This window comes from Protopterus annectens, chromosome 9.part0 (genome assembly GCF_019279795.1).
Source record: "Protopterus annectens isolate FY-2018-M chromosome 9.part0, PAN1.0, whole genome shotgun sequence".
Taxonomy (NCBI): Eukaryota; Metazoa; Chordata; order Ceratodontiformes; family Protopteridae; genus Protopterus; species Protopterus annectens.
The window spans coordinates 556,041,776-556,058,385 of record NC_056743.1 but is presented as its reverse complement, the minus strand read 5'-3'; positions in this window follow the sequence as shown (position 1 = coordinate 556,058,385).

Here is a 16,610-nt window from a genome sequence, read left to right as displayed (position 1 = left end):
GTCTGAAGTAAAGATCAGACTGGACACCTCCACAGGAGCAAACAAACTAAAAAAATTCTCCAAAGCAAACTTTAGCCTACTAAGTGAGTATAAAAAGTTTCAGACCACCTGCTAACACAGCCAAAAATGCCTCCTATGTAGAGGGGTACACAAATGCCCTGTATAGACATTTAAAAACTGTATAGACTCAGCTGTGCCTGTCAGAATCAAAACCAGGTCCTCCCAAAGAAAAAGGCCACTTTGGTGGACCGCACTTATAAATAGGTTATATAACAAAAGGAAGAAACTGTTATCCAAGAACAAGAGGAAACTTAGTCACCAGAGGAAGAATACCCTCCACGACTTTACAAGAAAATCAAATAGCTTGCAAAGTCCTCTACAGCCAATTACAAGGCTAAATTAGCATATATAGCTAAAGACAATCATACTGCTTTCTTTAGCTATGTCTGAAATCTTAAAGGGAATGCCCAGCTATGTGCCAAACTGATTGTGGATGGTACTGTTCACACTAAACCCAAAGAAATTGCCAACATGCTGACAGACAGATTTGGCACAAATTTCACCAGACACAACCCAAAACATCCCAGTCACCAGTCCACTACCTAGCATCTCCAAAGAGCAATTCACATCCATCCTCTCCAAGGCTAAAAACACAGCCTCCAAGGGACCAGATAACATCCCAGGCTGCTTACATAACAATCTAAAACAAGACCAGGAGGAACCACTTGGCACTCTCTTCAACCTTAGTCTAAGCATTGGCTTTGTTCCATCAGAGTGGAATACAGCAACAGCAATCTCCTTACACTATGGGGGTTCATCAACTGACCTTGGGTACTATAGACCCATAAGCCTAACCAGGTTTATCTGCAAGACTATGGAAAGAATCATCATAGACCTCATCAACAAGGATATAGATGACCAGCAAACTCTTGACTCAACCATGTTTGGCTTTGTTAAGGGCAGGTCATGCTTATTAAACCTGATGGACTTTTTGAGAATGTCACCAACGCCCTTGATCATCTTGACTTAGCCAAGGCCTTCAACAGAATCCCCCACTTAGGTATCATTGAGAAAGTTTTCCAGCTAGAGATTAATCCATATATCACTAGATTGGTGGCAAACTGGCTCACCAAAAGAATGCGTACTGTCACAATTGGGGATTCCACCTCCACCAGTAGACCAGTTACCAGTGGTGTACCACAAGGATCTGTGCTGGGCCCTCTACTATTTGGAATCAACTTCTCGGAAATCTAGGTGAAAGTAGATGGCCTGTGGCTTACCGAGTTTGCAGATGACTGCAAACTAGGCTCGATCACTGAGTCCCCCAATAATATTAACATATTACAAAAGGGGCTAACACTGACTAATGATTGGTGCCAGATTCACTGTCTAAAGCCAAACACAAAAAAGTGTGCCATTATCGCCCTTGCTAAAGAAGTGTCCCCTGCAAATACATTATAGATAGCACCCTTCTTAAGCTCAAACACAGTGGTAAGAAACTTAGGAACACAGGTTGACAGCAATTTAAATTTCAATCGCCATGTCTCCATAGTGGTAAGGAAAGCCTTCTACATTGTGATCTCATAAATAAGGGCATTGCATCCAAGACTAAGGATTTTATAACTCCTCTATGCTCCCTTTTGCATATACCTCACCAGACACCTGCAACAACTAGAGATACCATAGAGGTTACTAACCAAGAAAAACTGAGGGCCTCCAAAACATGACCTACATGGAAAGACTGAATGCCCTGTCTCTGTACTCTGTAGCCTACAGGCTGCTGAGAGGTGTCCTGTGCCTGGCCTACAAAGTGATCTCTGACCATGCCCTAATGGAAATGCTGCATGTCAACAAATCAAATGGGATAAGAGTCACTTGCTCCAGGGATCTCAACCTAGCCTGTGACATAAATAGAACATCTTGGACAGACAGATATGCCTCCCAGAGGTTGCCACTTCTCTGGAATAAACTGCCACTTCATGTGAATCAGAGGTCTTCAATGACCCTATTTAAGTGCAACCTTCACAATTGGAAACTGTAAAATCCCCCTGGGAGTGGCATCTAGGTCCTTCATAGACAGTGGCAGTCGATGCTAATTACTGATACACTCTGCTAATAATGACCATCTAACCATGGTCAACTAGGGAGCAAGGGTATTACATGGGTAGGCTTGTTAAGGCCCTAGGGCCATTAGGCTAGTGACCTGCTATGAACTTGAGAAGGAGGATAAGGTTCCATTAGCTTCTGGAGAATGGTCCTGGTGAAGCCTGCTCTAGATTTAGAAAACGCATGCAGCTTGTAGTGTTTCATAAAGCTATGGCCAGAGGACCAAGTTGTTGCCTGTAGAAAACTTCTAGAGTCCACTCCTTTCTAATAAACCAATGAAGAAAAAAAACCCCTTGTGGAATATGCCTTTACTTTGACTAGATTCACCTTTCCATGGTGGGTGTAAAAAACAAACAATACCAGAAGACAACCAATGTGCAATGGTTCACTTAGAGATAGCTTGACCCTTTCAGCCTGCTTCAAGAGTTTGGTTCTGTCAACAGATTACTGGAGCTGCTGATGCACATCTGAGGTATGAGGTATCCTCTCTCTTTTATTTTTATACTCTGGGAAGAACATAGTGAGGTTAATAGACTGATTGAAGGTGAACTCTGGGACCACTTTCAGAATGAAGGCAGGGTTAGTGATTAACCAAACCCTATCCCTGTGGAAAATCAGGTAAGGCTGCCCAACCATGAGAGCTTGCAGCTCAGGGACTTACCTTGCAGATGTCAAAGGAATAAGCAAAACAGTTTTCCATGTTAAGAACTTCAAATCAGCTTGAGTGGCAAGTTCAAAAGGTTGTAAGGTCAAATTTTCCAGACTGTAGTGAAGATGCCATGAAGGAGGAATTTATTTGTGAGGGGGGTCATATGCAATACTCATTCCATGAATTGTTTTACCAAAAGAGGAGAAAGACGGCAATCCACTGGCAGTCAAGCAGAGATTGCTGCGAAATGTATCTTAATGCATGCATACAAAGAACCATTTTGAAGTAACGCACACAAATATTTCAGGGCCAGAGGGATGTTAACCTCAAGGGACCCTTTGTTCCCATTTAGGCTGTCCTTAGAAAACATCATACCTTTGTAAACATAAGATTTTGTAATTGCAGGTTTTCTGGCCTCCTTTAACACCTGCTACATATCCTCATGAAACAAATGCCTAAACAGAGTCAATATTCAATCATACAGGCTATTAGTTGTAGTTGCTCAAAACTGTGATGCACCAATCATCCCTGAGACTATGTAAACAAATCCAGAGTGTGAGGAAGTCTGTGGTAATTGCCCTTATCCAATCAAGACTGCCTGGGCCTGTAGGGGGTTCCCACAGTGAATTTTGGTGTTTTTTTCTGAACTTTCAGAAGTACCTTGTGAATCAATAGAAAAGGTGGGAATGCATGCAGGAATATTCCTCTCCAAGGGAACAGGAATGCATCTATCCTCCAAGCATGGCGGCAAGTATGTCTGGAATAGAATTTCTCCATCTGTCTGTTTTGAAAGGAGGTGAACAAATTTATGTGAGGTATTCTGACATCCGGGCTAGATCCTGGAACTCCACTACCTTGATCACCACTTTTGGGGTCTTTCTAAAATCTGCTCAGTCTGTCTCCTGTGATTTTTTCCTCTGACAGGATGTATGACGCCTAAATAGTCAGAGAGCCAGCTCTCAGGCCATCACTGTCAACCAGCACAGAGGTTATGACCTTGTAACCCCTTGTTTGTTGAGGTACATCACTGTAGCATTGTCAATGACCACCAGAAAAGGGCCTGGATTCCATAGGTGGCTAATAACTTTCAAGCCGTGGTTCACTGTCAACATTTCTTCACTGCTGATGTGCTTCCATGTGTCCTTGAGCTGTCAAGTGGCCTACACTTGCATTCCCATCGACACAACTCTTCAAGCAAAGTTGGATGAATCTGTCTGGACCAATTGCTCCTGAACAGGAGGGAAGAATGGAAGTCCTGGATTGATACTCAGATGTGTTGTCCACCGCTATAATTCTTGTCTGATGAAGAGCAGCACTGGTAACAGAGATTCCAAGGAATGTAGGTGTTGGGTCCAGCAATTCTGGACATGCCATTGAATTTTCCTCATATAGAGATAGGCCAGTGAAATCATGAGAATCATTGACTGCATAAGTCCTATAATTTTTAGGCATTCTTTTGCTGAAGCAAAGTTCCTCCCAGAGAATTCCTAAAACACTATCTGGTAAGATAGGATTTTGTCAATGGGAAGAAAGGCCAGTCTTTTGTTAGACTCAATTAAGCACCCAAGGAAGATTAGTTTCTGTGAGGGTATCAAGCATGACTTCTGAAGGTTCAACTTGATTCCTAACTGGGGAGTAAGGTTGAGACCTTCTCTAGCAATACCAAACACCTGGATACAGACTTCAGAGATCAGCAAGTCATCCAAGTAAGGAAAAATGTGAACGCCAAGTATTCAGCAGTGAGCCACTGCCAGAGCAAAGCATTTGATAAAAACTCAAGGTGCAGTGGTAAGTCCAAAGGACAGTTCAGAGAAGTGATCCAGCTACAACAAATCTCAGATGTATCCTGAAACAATAATCATTAGGAATATGGTAATAAGCATCCTTCAAATCTGGGGTCACCATGAAGCAGCGGTCCAGCAAAAGAGGAAGCGCTCTCTGCAGGTTGTGCAACTTGAACTGGGGATCTTAATAAAGATATTCAGAAAGGAAAGTTTCAACAGCAGTTTGCACAACAGCTCTTTTTTGGAAACCAGGAACATTCTGGAGTAGAAACCGTTCATGCTTTCCAAAGGAGGGACCAATTCTGTGAACCCTGCATCCAGCATTTGCTAGAGTATAGGAGAGACTAATAAAATTTGGTCCACAAGGTGAGGGGGGGGCACCTCCTGAGCAGAGGATGCTGTCCCATCCACTGCCACCTTTAACCTCTGCCAGCAATGTTGAGCACCTGGGACAGCTTGTGATATTGGGCTGCTGGGCTGCAGCCCCTCACTTTTTTTTAAGTAAAATATTTGTATTATTTATTTATTTTTTTTAAAGAAAGATTTGCTTAAGCTGTTCATAGCAGTTGCATTCATCTGACCAGTGCACAATTAACTCAGAACTGGATTGCATATGAGAAAAGAATAAAAAAAACTTCTGGGTTGTTTTTAAAATCAGCCCAGAATCTGGACAAATATCAAAGAAGTCACACACAATGATAAAGGACAAATTTTTATCCCAGGGATAACAATTCGAAGGTGTATATTCCGGGATGACTCTCTGTCACCTTTGCTATCCTGCCTTGCCCTTAACCCATTAAGCTGTCTACTTAACAGCTTAGGCCATGGCTATAAATTGGTTTCTAGAAAACAACTAAGTCTAAAAACTTATCTTCTCTTTGTTGATGATTTAAAACTGTATAGTTTATCAGATGAGGAACTGAAAGCACAGCTGCAGGTTGTCAAAGCCTTTTCAGATGATATTAGAATGCCATTTAGTCTTGATTAATGTGCAAAAGCAACCTTTAAAACAGGAAAACTGCAGCACCACGAAAACATCAGTTTGGGACAAGAATATGATATAAAATAATTTGAGCAAGAGGGAGTGTATAAATACTTGGGAACTGATGAAGGATCAGCAATAAAACATGAACAAATGTGAATAAAACTTATTAAGGAATACTTTAGAAGACTTAAATTAATCTTGAAAACAGCAGTGACATCTAGGAACAAAATCCATGCTATAAACCAATTTGCTCTTCCTGTCCTAACTTACAGTTTGGAGTGAGTGACTGGCCTCAAAATGTGTTGGATAGATTAGATATTAAAACAAGAAGAATGCTTCATGCTCACCAAATGATCTATAAAAATCAGTGCATACCAAGATTATATATTCCCCATTCCAAATGCGGGATGGGCCTCCTTGAAATTGATTACATGTATAGATCTGCAATCGTAGGACTCCACACATATCTGCTGACCTTACAAAATCCAAACATAGTGAAAGTTTTGAAACATGAGGAGAATAAATCTAAGATGCTTAATCTAGCAGAAGCATATTGGTGTCAAGCAGGAATGGAAATCATACCAGAAGTAGATAAAATTCAGGTTGCAACTGAATGTGCCAAAAAACAAAAGAAGAATATAAGGTGAAGGACCAGATGAAAAGACAAGAAATGTGGAAAATGCATTAATATAGTTGCAAGTATAGAAAACTTCTGGAAGAACCTCGTGTTGATCAGGAATGTTTAAGGAGAGGTGAATTTAAGCAAAGAATAATCCACGACCTTGAAGAAAGGAACCAGAACTCTGCTAAAGTCCACAAGGCTGTATTTTTATTTCTGAAGTGTTCCAAAAGTCACAGATAAAACCACACTGAAGTATTCCAAAAGTCACAGATAAAATCACACAAGCGCTTTCGCTCAGGCAGTCCTGAGCTTTATCAAGTGAAAACAAAATGCAGTATGCAGTAACCTCCATTAAATAGCCTAGCAATTATACAATTAATTAATTAGTAAGTCTAGTACTAAGGTGTGGTGCTTTGGAGTTGGATGTTAAAAAAGTTAGTCATTATACCAACTCAAAAAATGAAATGTTTGCAACAACATCTGCACTTAAATAAAAATGACTAACCATAAAAGACATTTTATTATACCATGATCCCCCCAAAACGTGCACGCTGATTGGCCAGCGTGCCCGTTGTAAATCGAGTTATACTAATGGAAAAAGGTCCGGTCCCCCGGACTTTTTTCCATTAGTATAACTCTACTGTCTCGCTATGTTAAATGGGTTTAACATAGCGAGACAGCTTTAAAATAAGCAACGGAGATCTCCGTTGCTTATTTTAAAGCTGTCTCGCTATGTTAAACCCATTTAACATAGCGAACAATGTTTAAAAAGCAACGGAGAAAGCAAGATCTCCGTTGCTTTTTAGTCTCGCTATGTTAAATGAGTTTAACATAGCGAGACAGTTTTAAAATAAGCAACGGAGATGTCCGTTGCTTATTTTAAACTGTCTCGCTATGTTAAACTCATTTAACATAGCGACATAAAAAGCAACGGAGATCTTGCTTTCTCCGTTGCTTACAACTCTGATGTACTGCGCAGGCGCCGCAGTACATCAGAACTGCCGCGGATGCCAGGCATCTGCGGAAGGGCAGTAAACAGGCATTATACTATGCCATTATTTAAGAAAAGGAATAGTTTCTTTTCTTAAATAATGTCATGGTATAATAGCAATAACCCACTTCTGGGTGTGGGTAATGCTAAATTTACCCACGGTTGGCTGTTTGGTCCCTCGGGCTTCGCCCTCGGGACCAAACCACGCCAACCGTGGGTAAATTTAGCATTACCCACACCCAGGCGTGGGTTATTGCTATAAAATACCAGTTTCCTAGGTTTCAGAACATAAAAGTCTGAAGTCTGGTTGGGGTTGTAGATTGTTAAGGAATATGCTTAAAGATGTGTTTGGATTGTCAGTGAATTGTTAAAATTTTTTTCTTTTTATTATTACTTTGCACTGATAAAGACATGCAATGAAATGTGCGTGAGATATTTTTGATGCCCATCCATATACCATTTCATATAGAATTTGATTTATTAGTCAGAATCCTAAAACCGTGGATGTTCAGTAATTTAATATGCTGTGTGGGGATGCTGTAGTATGAAGGGGTCAAGTATGAGAGTTATAACCTAGCCCTCCTAAGCTTGAGGACCGGTTTAATGCTGATCATCCCATTCAGACCTGGTGGCTTCCCTGCATTCAGTCTCAACTGCCATAATAGTTCACGGTAGCCCAAGGTGGATTCCCAGTCACCACCTCTTGCATCTGGCTCAACCTGTTCCAGAACTAGAAACTGAATTTTGGGATATGGGCAGGAGAGTGAGTGTTTATAGAAGGCATTGGTTTCCTTCTTCCTGGTCATGTCATAAAGATGCTCGTAGATACGTTTCCTTAATTCCCTCTCAGTTTTGCCCACATAGAAACTTTGACAGTTGGTGCACATCCCCAAGTATACGACCCCTCTAGAGGCACAGGTGTAAAATCCAGTGGGGTGTATCTTGTAGTTCCTAGACGGGAGGTATGGTGCTGTTTCTTTAGATATGGCATGACATTGGGCACAAGCACCACATCTGAAAGTGCCCAGCCTTGGTTGTTTTACCTTCATCTTTTTTCTTTGATTTCTTTCAAATAATTCCTTTAGATTGGCCCCTCTTTTACGAACAAAACTGGGTTTAGGTGGTATATAGTCTTTTAGTTCTTCAAAGAGGGTTAAAACCGCCCAGTGATGTAAGATTGTTTCTTCCAATTCATAGGAATTTGATGAGTATGTGTGTGCAAAACTGTTAGTGTGAACAGTATCCTTGTTTTGTGTATTGTTGGTCACTGGTACAAACCCCCCCCCTAGTATTGGTTTGTAGAGGGAATGTCGTGCAGATTTTACCTCTGCTGCTAGAGTTAGAAATAGCTCCAGAGGGTAACCTCTCTCCAAAAAAAGTTTTTTCAAAAATTCCACCTCAGAATCAAAATCTTTCTCCGTACTGCATATTCTACTTGCTCTGATGAGCTGCCCTTAATGATCCCCTCTTTTGATATGGTGGATGGGCACTTTCGAAGTGTAGCAAGGAGTTAGAAAATGTTGCCTTGCGATGTAGTTTGGAATGGAAAGTTTTCTGATTGTAGTCCTTGTAAAGAGTGATGTCCAGATAATGAAGTTCGTGCTGATCCACTGTGTGTGTGAATTGTAGGAAATTCGTTGTTGAATTGATGTGTATAAGGAATTCAGATAGGTTCCCTTCAGAGCCAGACCATAAAATACAGATGTCATCCAACTAGCGTCTGTAGAACAGAATGTGATCTTTCCATGGGGGTATTAGAACGAATGTATGCTCCCACATGTGCAATATTACATTTGCGTAGAAGGATGCACAAGATGCCCCCATGGCAACCCCCTTGTGTTGCCGGTATAATTCACCATTAAAAAAGATGAAGTTGTTGGACAAAACCATCTCCATCATTTCGGTAAGCAAGTTGGACATTTTGTTACTAAGGGTTGTCTTCTGGCCTAGAAATTGGGCAAACCATTCCAAACCTATTTGATGAGGGATGCTGGAAAACAGATCTTTGATGTCCACTGTGACCATTAAGGTGTCTGGGGAGTAGCAAGAGGTGGGAATGTCCCGGAGGAAGTGCCAAGAATCCTTGCAAACGTGGGACAATAAAGGCGTGTATTCTTTAGTCATGTAATCAATAAATTTTCCCAGGGGCTCAGTCACTCCACCTGCTCCTGATACAATCGGCTGGAATTGTAGTGGATTTATTCCTTTATGGGTTTTAGGTATCCCAAAGATGACTGGTATTCTGGGCTTTTCCACATGTAAGTAGTTATAGACCTTTTCATTGATGGCCTGTTGTAATAGAAGGTCAGTAAGATAGTACTTAATCTCAGCAAAGGCTATATTGATCTCGTTTCGTGAAACCGTCTCGTATTGTTCGTCATTCTGCAACATAATGTGCATGTGGGCTTCGTAGTCCTCTGAGAACATAAGGACAATTTCCCCTCCTTTATCAGGTTTCATGACCCTGATTTTTTCTTCATGCAAGTGTTCAATAAAATTCATTTCTTGTTCAGAAAAATTTGGATGAAGTAGAATTTCTTGATTATTTTATACTTTCCTGAAGTCATTCTCCACTAACTTTTCAAAGAAGAGAATTATTGGGTGTAGTGGGGGGTTAAAGAGACTTGTACGCGTTGGGCCTGCTGCATTAAGTGTTTGCCCTTTAAAAATCAAATTTAAATTTAAAGCTCTGGTAAACATTTTTAAATCTATCAGAGCTTGTGTTAAATTCATGGGTTTAGTTGGGACAAAATGTAACCCTCGGGTGAAAATATCAAAAGCATTTGTAGGAAGGTTCATGTCCGTGTAATTGTATATGGCAAAGTTGTTTCTCCTTAAAATAGTGCAGTTACCCTCAATATTAGTAGGGTTTTGATTGTGTAAACCCAGATTTGGGGCTTGGTCAGTTGTAGGGTCATCCAGGGATGTTAGGGTAGTGGGTGTGTGGTGGTTTGTTAGTGAACAAAATTCCAAGACCTCGGTGCCTGTCTTTGTCTCTGTCCCCAAACCCGGTCTGGCCGGGGTTCTGCTGAAAATCCTGGTTGTTAGTACCCCTTCTGTTCTTCTCTGCTAGCCTTTCACTTCTTCTAAGGGGTTCCTCTTGTCTATCATATGTGTCACTAGCCCTATCTGTGTTTGTGGTGTTGTTTTTGGAAGAAGTTTTATTGTAACCATTGGGGCTAGGGTAGGCAAGGCCATCCCTGTATTCGATGAGATCACGTTCTAATTTTCTTAGTTTTCTGTTAAGAATCTTATCACAAAAAACATCAACATTATCAAAAACCTTGTCATAGTTTGATTTAAAAGCACTAAAATTAGTACTAGATGTTAACTCATTGTTTAAAGTGTCTAGCTCAGTCATTAATGCTTGTGCTTTCAGTTCATATTCCCCTACCATTAAATGCAACATCTCCAATCCAGCTTTATCAAAAATCTCACACAAGTTAAAATAATAATCAGTACCATACTGAACATTGTTTGGAAATTTAAAAAAGCGTAGCCCTTTCGGGACACGTTTTACTCTCAGACATTCATTCAAATAGTCTATCTCTAGCTGTGTACTCCTTAAGGAGTATAATTTGTCCTTGAACAAGTCCATGCTCTGATCAAAGTTAGAAAAATTGTTAGTGTTATTACTACCTTTAGAAAAGGTGAAGCGTTGTCCAGCCCATTTTGTAAAGTTTACATCCTTGTTTCTATGTTTCAGAGCAGGATTACTAGTTCCATTGGTCCCTGGTTGTACGTTTGTTTCAGGAGCTCTGGTAGCTTCATGGCGACGAGTAAAGTAGAGGTGAATTTAAACCAAGAGATGAACAGTTAATATTGGCAGCCCAAGATAGTGGGCTACATATACAGTGGATTACAAACTCCATTGAACATGTGGGAGAAACAGATAAATGTAGGTTTTGTAAAACCGAACTGGAAATTGTCGCACACCTCGTTGCTCGTTCTACTAATGGCAGAAGGACTGTATACTGAAAGGCATAATAATGTGGAAAGACTGCTGCAATGTGGATTGTGCACACATTATGGTATTGAAGTGCCTGAAAAACAATGGAAATATAAGCAACAAAGCATCATAGAAAATGATAAAGTCTACATCACATGGAGTCATCCATGACCAACAGTTCAAAAGATAGATGCTAGAAAACTGGATATAGTGGACCAAGAAAAGAAGACAAAAATAGCATTGATCATTGAAATCGGCACTCCCAGTGACTACAGTGTCCTGTGTACAGAGAGACACAAAGTCATAAAATATCAGGATTTGCAAGCAGAAATGAGAGCAATGTGGAAGAAAGATACAGAGAGAGTTCCAACAGTAGTAGGAACAATGGGTCTTATAAAAAAGAATCTAGAATTGTATTTAGATATGTTACCAATACATGTAACCCCAAATGAATTGCAGGAGTCATTACTGGGCACATTACTGGTGCTGTGAAGAGCACTTCTGGCTGACATCAAAGATTGAAACTACTAATTGCATGAACTTTAATTATACTTTGACTTAGGAATGGGGTCCATTCCCGTCATGGTATTAGAAACCCAAAAGACTTGGAGAAATTAAAAAAGGTCACTGCAGTTTTAAATAGATGAATTTAATGGGGGGTCAGGCTATTAGAATTGGCAGCCTGTCAAGTGATTGCAGCTGTTCCATGTATGTGACATGGCTGTTGGTGTAAGTGAGAGAAGGAATGTCCAGGAAGAAGTTAAAGCCAATGAGATCCCTTACAGTGTCAGAAACACAGTGAACGGCATACATCGCAAATAGCAGAAACTTTTTTTTTTTTTTTTTAGCATAATTTGTGGAGTGGCATCTTGCAACTGCTAAGCAACAACTAGACCACCAGATAACAGCGGTAACAGGGATGGGGAATGTGTGTTATGGAGATGACTGGCCCTGCTGTTTTCTTTGAAAGCCTAATGTACATTTGGGTGAAATAAGATTGACTACAGGTTTTGAGCTCTGGCTACGGTTTACATAAAAAAAAAAAAAAACTTAATATAACCCATGACTACTGTCTTCGTCTTTATCTTTTTTAACCTCACAAGGTCAAACCAGATAATGTGGGAGGGCAATGCGGATGGAAGCTGTCTATGAATGACACAACTGCCCCTGCTGCCATTTTGTCTTTCCAAGATTACTGTGTATTTGGTTAAGGAGAACTGGCATTAGCCTTGTCACCTATCTGTTTTTTTTTTTCCGGACTATCCAGAAATCAAACTGATTGTCTGGTAGTCCAGAAAACACTCTGCAAACTCTAGTATTTTGTTTCAAAAAAGAATCGGACTATTGGAATTTGTTAAACTGGCAGATTTACTATGCTTTTTTTTACAGAAAAGCATAGTAAATTGGCAGAACGATGGCATTAGGAATGCAAAAAGAAGGTGTTCCTCCTCAGCTGATGATGGTGGTGATGTCACAAAATGGGTGGGAAGTGAGTGTGAAGTAGGTGTGATGTGGGGAGGTGCTAGGGGTGTGTCCTGTGACAACCTTACCAGGCATACAAGCTGAGCTACTGTTTTGGTGCAACATAACTAAATTAATACAAGCCAATCATTACCATTATTTTTATTTATAAAGGCAGACACTTTAGGCCTGTAATGGGGGAAGGGCTGTTTGTTAATGAAATAACTGGTTCTGCTGTTTATTGCTGTAATTATGACTATGTAAGACTAAAGTGCATTTGGGTAGAGTAAGATGGACTACAAGCTCTGAGCTCTAGCTAATATTTATGTGAAAAAAATAAATTAATGCAACCAGTGTCATCTTTTTTCATTATTTTTAATCTTACAATATCAACCCAGATACTGTGGATGGACAGTGGGGGTTGGGACTATGGGCGAATTAAATGACTGGACCTTTAGTTTACTGCTGTAATTCTGAATTTGGAAGATCAATGTGCATTTGGATAAGGGGAGCTGGCAAACAGGCTTTGACTACTAATTATGTGAATTAAAACTAAATTAATACAACTATTACTATTATTGTTATTTTAATCCTGGTGGGTTCAAAGCAGATACTTTAGGTGGGCAATTGATATGGTGACTGAAATGTTTGTTTTTGTAATTATAACTCTGCAGGATTAATGTCTATCTGAATGAAGTAGGGTAGAGTACAATCTGTGACTACTGTTTTGGTGAAATAAAAATGCATTAATATAATTATAAATGTATTTTTTGTCCTGGCAGGGTCAAACCAGATCATTTAGGTGGGAAATGGATATGGAGGGTATTTGTCAATGAAATGACTGGTCCTGTAAGAAGACATTTTTTTTTGTTCTGCTGAGGTAAGCTTTAACTTTTTTGCAGACATTAATCTTTACTGATTTCATACAAATGTTTGTGCCTTTTGGTTTATATTTGATGTTGTATAAAATAAAAGTAGATTGAATTGCATTCCTCTGAAGTGCTATAGTGGTTACATTTGTTTTCAAGACTGATCTGAGTATTTGCTTTTTGGGATTTTTTCATAACATGTAATTCCTTAATTCGATATGATACTTTGGTTTTAATTAAATTGAATTTGAGAACTGAGTGCGGGTGTCTATATATATATATATATATATATATATATATATATATATATATATATATATATATATACACACACACACACACACACACACACACACACACACACACACACACACACACACACACACTCATATATATATACATATATGTGTGTGTGCATGTGTGTGTATGTGTGTATGCATTTAAATATATATATATATATATATATATATATATATATATATATATATATATATATATATATATATATATATATATATATATATATATATACATGTACTCACACACACACATATACATTTACATGCATACATATGCATACATAATCTCAGTTTCATGTAATGTGGTATTTCCAGAGCAAAATAACTTTTATGAAGCCATTAGCTGAAACTTGTGGAACATTTTTGTCCTAAAAGCTCTGTAGCTCTGACATGTTTTTTTTTTCTCAAAGAAGCTCTGGAGTCTGAGAAAGTCTATCACTGATAGAGTATTTAGCATGTGCAATAGTGAATCCAAAAGATATGCTGTAGGTGGATTGGACACTCTAAATTGTCCTTAAGCATGAGTGCATGCATGTGTGTGCCTTCTGTGGAAGGTTGGGCGCCAGGCTGGCAACTCGACACCATAAAACTCCACTGCCAATTGTGAGCAGAGGTGATCTGCTGTGGTGACCCCTAACCGGGAAAAGCTGAAAGAAGAAGAAGAATAGTGAATGAGAAGTTATTTATGTAACATTGCAAGCATGATCAGTGTTGATCCAGCTGTAATATATCTCTGCCCCATCACAGGTAGTCCTGCCCCACTGCAGTTAGTCCTGCCCCATCACAGTTAGTCCTGCCCCACTGCAGTTAGTCCTGCCGCATCAGTTAGTCCTGCCCCACTGCAGATATGCACACTGATATATTCATAACCTGGGTTTGCACCTCATAATTAACTGACGGAACAATGGGTCTAGCCATAGCCACCAACACAGAGACTGTTGCTGTTGTCCTGTGATGTGGTGGGCCTTCTGCCTATTTTTTGTATGTACTACACTAGAGGGAGAATCCCTGGAAGGGGGGGGGTTCAACAGCTGTCAACAGATTCTATACCCCTGTATCAAAAAACTTTTGTTCTTCCATATTTAAGCCAGGCACTGGTACAGCCCTGGAGGAAGTGTCTGTCATCATGTCATGCACAATTGTGGTACTAACACCACACTAGTGGACCTGGCAGAAAAAGAAGGCAAGTGATCCAATAGCCTGCTTAAGGCTGCTGTGGAGTTATCAGCCATAGGCTGAGACATATTTTTTTACTTATTTCTACCTCCTTATCACCACAGATAATTTGAAGTGTTAGGTGCACAGGGGTTGATGGTTGTGGGGGTGGTGGGGGGGCACTGCATCTGATTCCATCCAGCCAGGGGACAAGAAGCTAGCCAGCTCAATGCCAAATAATGGCTGCTTGGTCAGCCTGGTAAAAAGTTGAACATTGCCTACCATTCTTCCTCTAAATATCAATCTAAAGATTTTTCTATAGGGATACTTTTCTGAACACTGTACTAAAAAATGACAGTAGTTTTAGTAACACAGTTCAAATCCTAAAATACATGTCACAAAAGTTTCCCAGTTTTAACAAATAAAGGGTAGTTTCAGCACCAAATGATTGAAAACAGCATACTGTAACCTTAAATGAAGAATAAAGTAATAAAAGTTATAAAACCTTATTTTCAGAATTGTTTAATAAAGAAGTCACCAAAATAATAATTTAAATGAAAATTTGTTTAAATTTTATAAGCCTACTCAACAACCTGAAATAATCATAGCCCCCAAGAAAAGAAATGCAAAAACAGCAAGTTTTCATGTTAAACTTTCAAATAAAGCTTTTAGTTAATAGAAATAACAGATATGATTAACTCATGGCTTTGGATGTGAGGCTAAAGGAAATGTATTGAAATGACCTTAGTACAGAAATGCAGCTAAACATTAACCAATGAACATAAAACACATTACAAGGTTAAGATCCCACAGAAATTGAGAATTAGCTTAAATTAAACAGTATAACTCTTATACTGCAGGAAAAGTAAAACCCTAAGTATATTCACTTTCCGAGTCAGAAAAAAAAAAAAAAAGAAACAGAGCAGCAGCATGCACTATTTAAGCACTGATAGAAAAAAGCAAGGAGAGGAGACAAAGGGTTTCTTATCTGAGTTCATCAGCTAAAAGCATAGCTCTTGACCAATCAGGGACAAACTTCAATAGAATCAGGGACAAATCCAGAAAAAAATCAGGGACAATCATGGACACTTTTAAAATATTAGTACTATTAACCTACAATACTGGCAGAGTAAGAGAATGTGAATTAATATACATTTTCTGAAGTAAAAGATGTCTATAACTCTTAATTATTGGCATTATTTATTAAGTGTAATTCACCACTTTTCCTCCAAAAGCCACCAGTTTTAGGAGGGACTGAGGTAAAATTTCAGTTAACATCAGGGACAGTTGAGAGGTAAATAGCCAAAGAAAGGAGCCGTCATCAATAGAAGACTGCAAGGGCCATGCCTGTGGGTCTGAAAGGTACTACATGTGCTCTAAGATGATTGGTCCATCTCACATACAGTTTCAGGTGATTGGTCTATCACACATATAGACAGACAGGGGGAGTAGTTCTGAGCTTTAGTAAACTGCCAGAGACAGGGTAGCAGAGCACTTCTACACACATGCCAGTAAGGCGTTTGTTGAACATCTCTTGTCCCTGAAGCATATTCAGCTGACTTAAATACTAATATTCCAGGTTATCACTATGAGTCAGATTTCTACTTTTCTTTAAAGTGCCACTGTGCATTAAAAAATCACTAAACATGTGCTCTTAACTTAGAGTACCTGTATAGGGTCAAGCTTACCACACTACAAGGCTATGTCATATTTCATATAGGTCAGGATGCTTAATCTTAA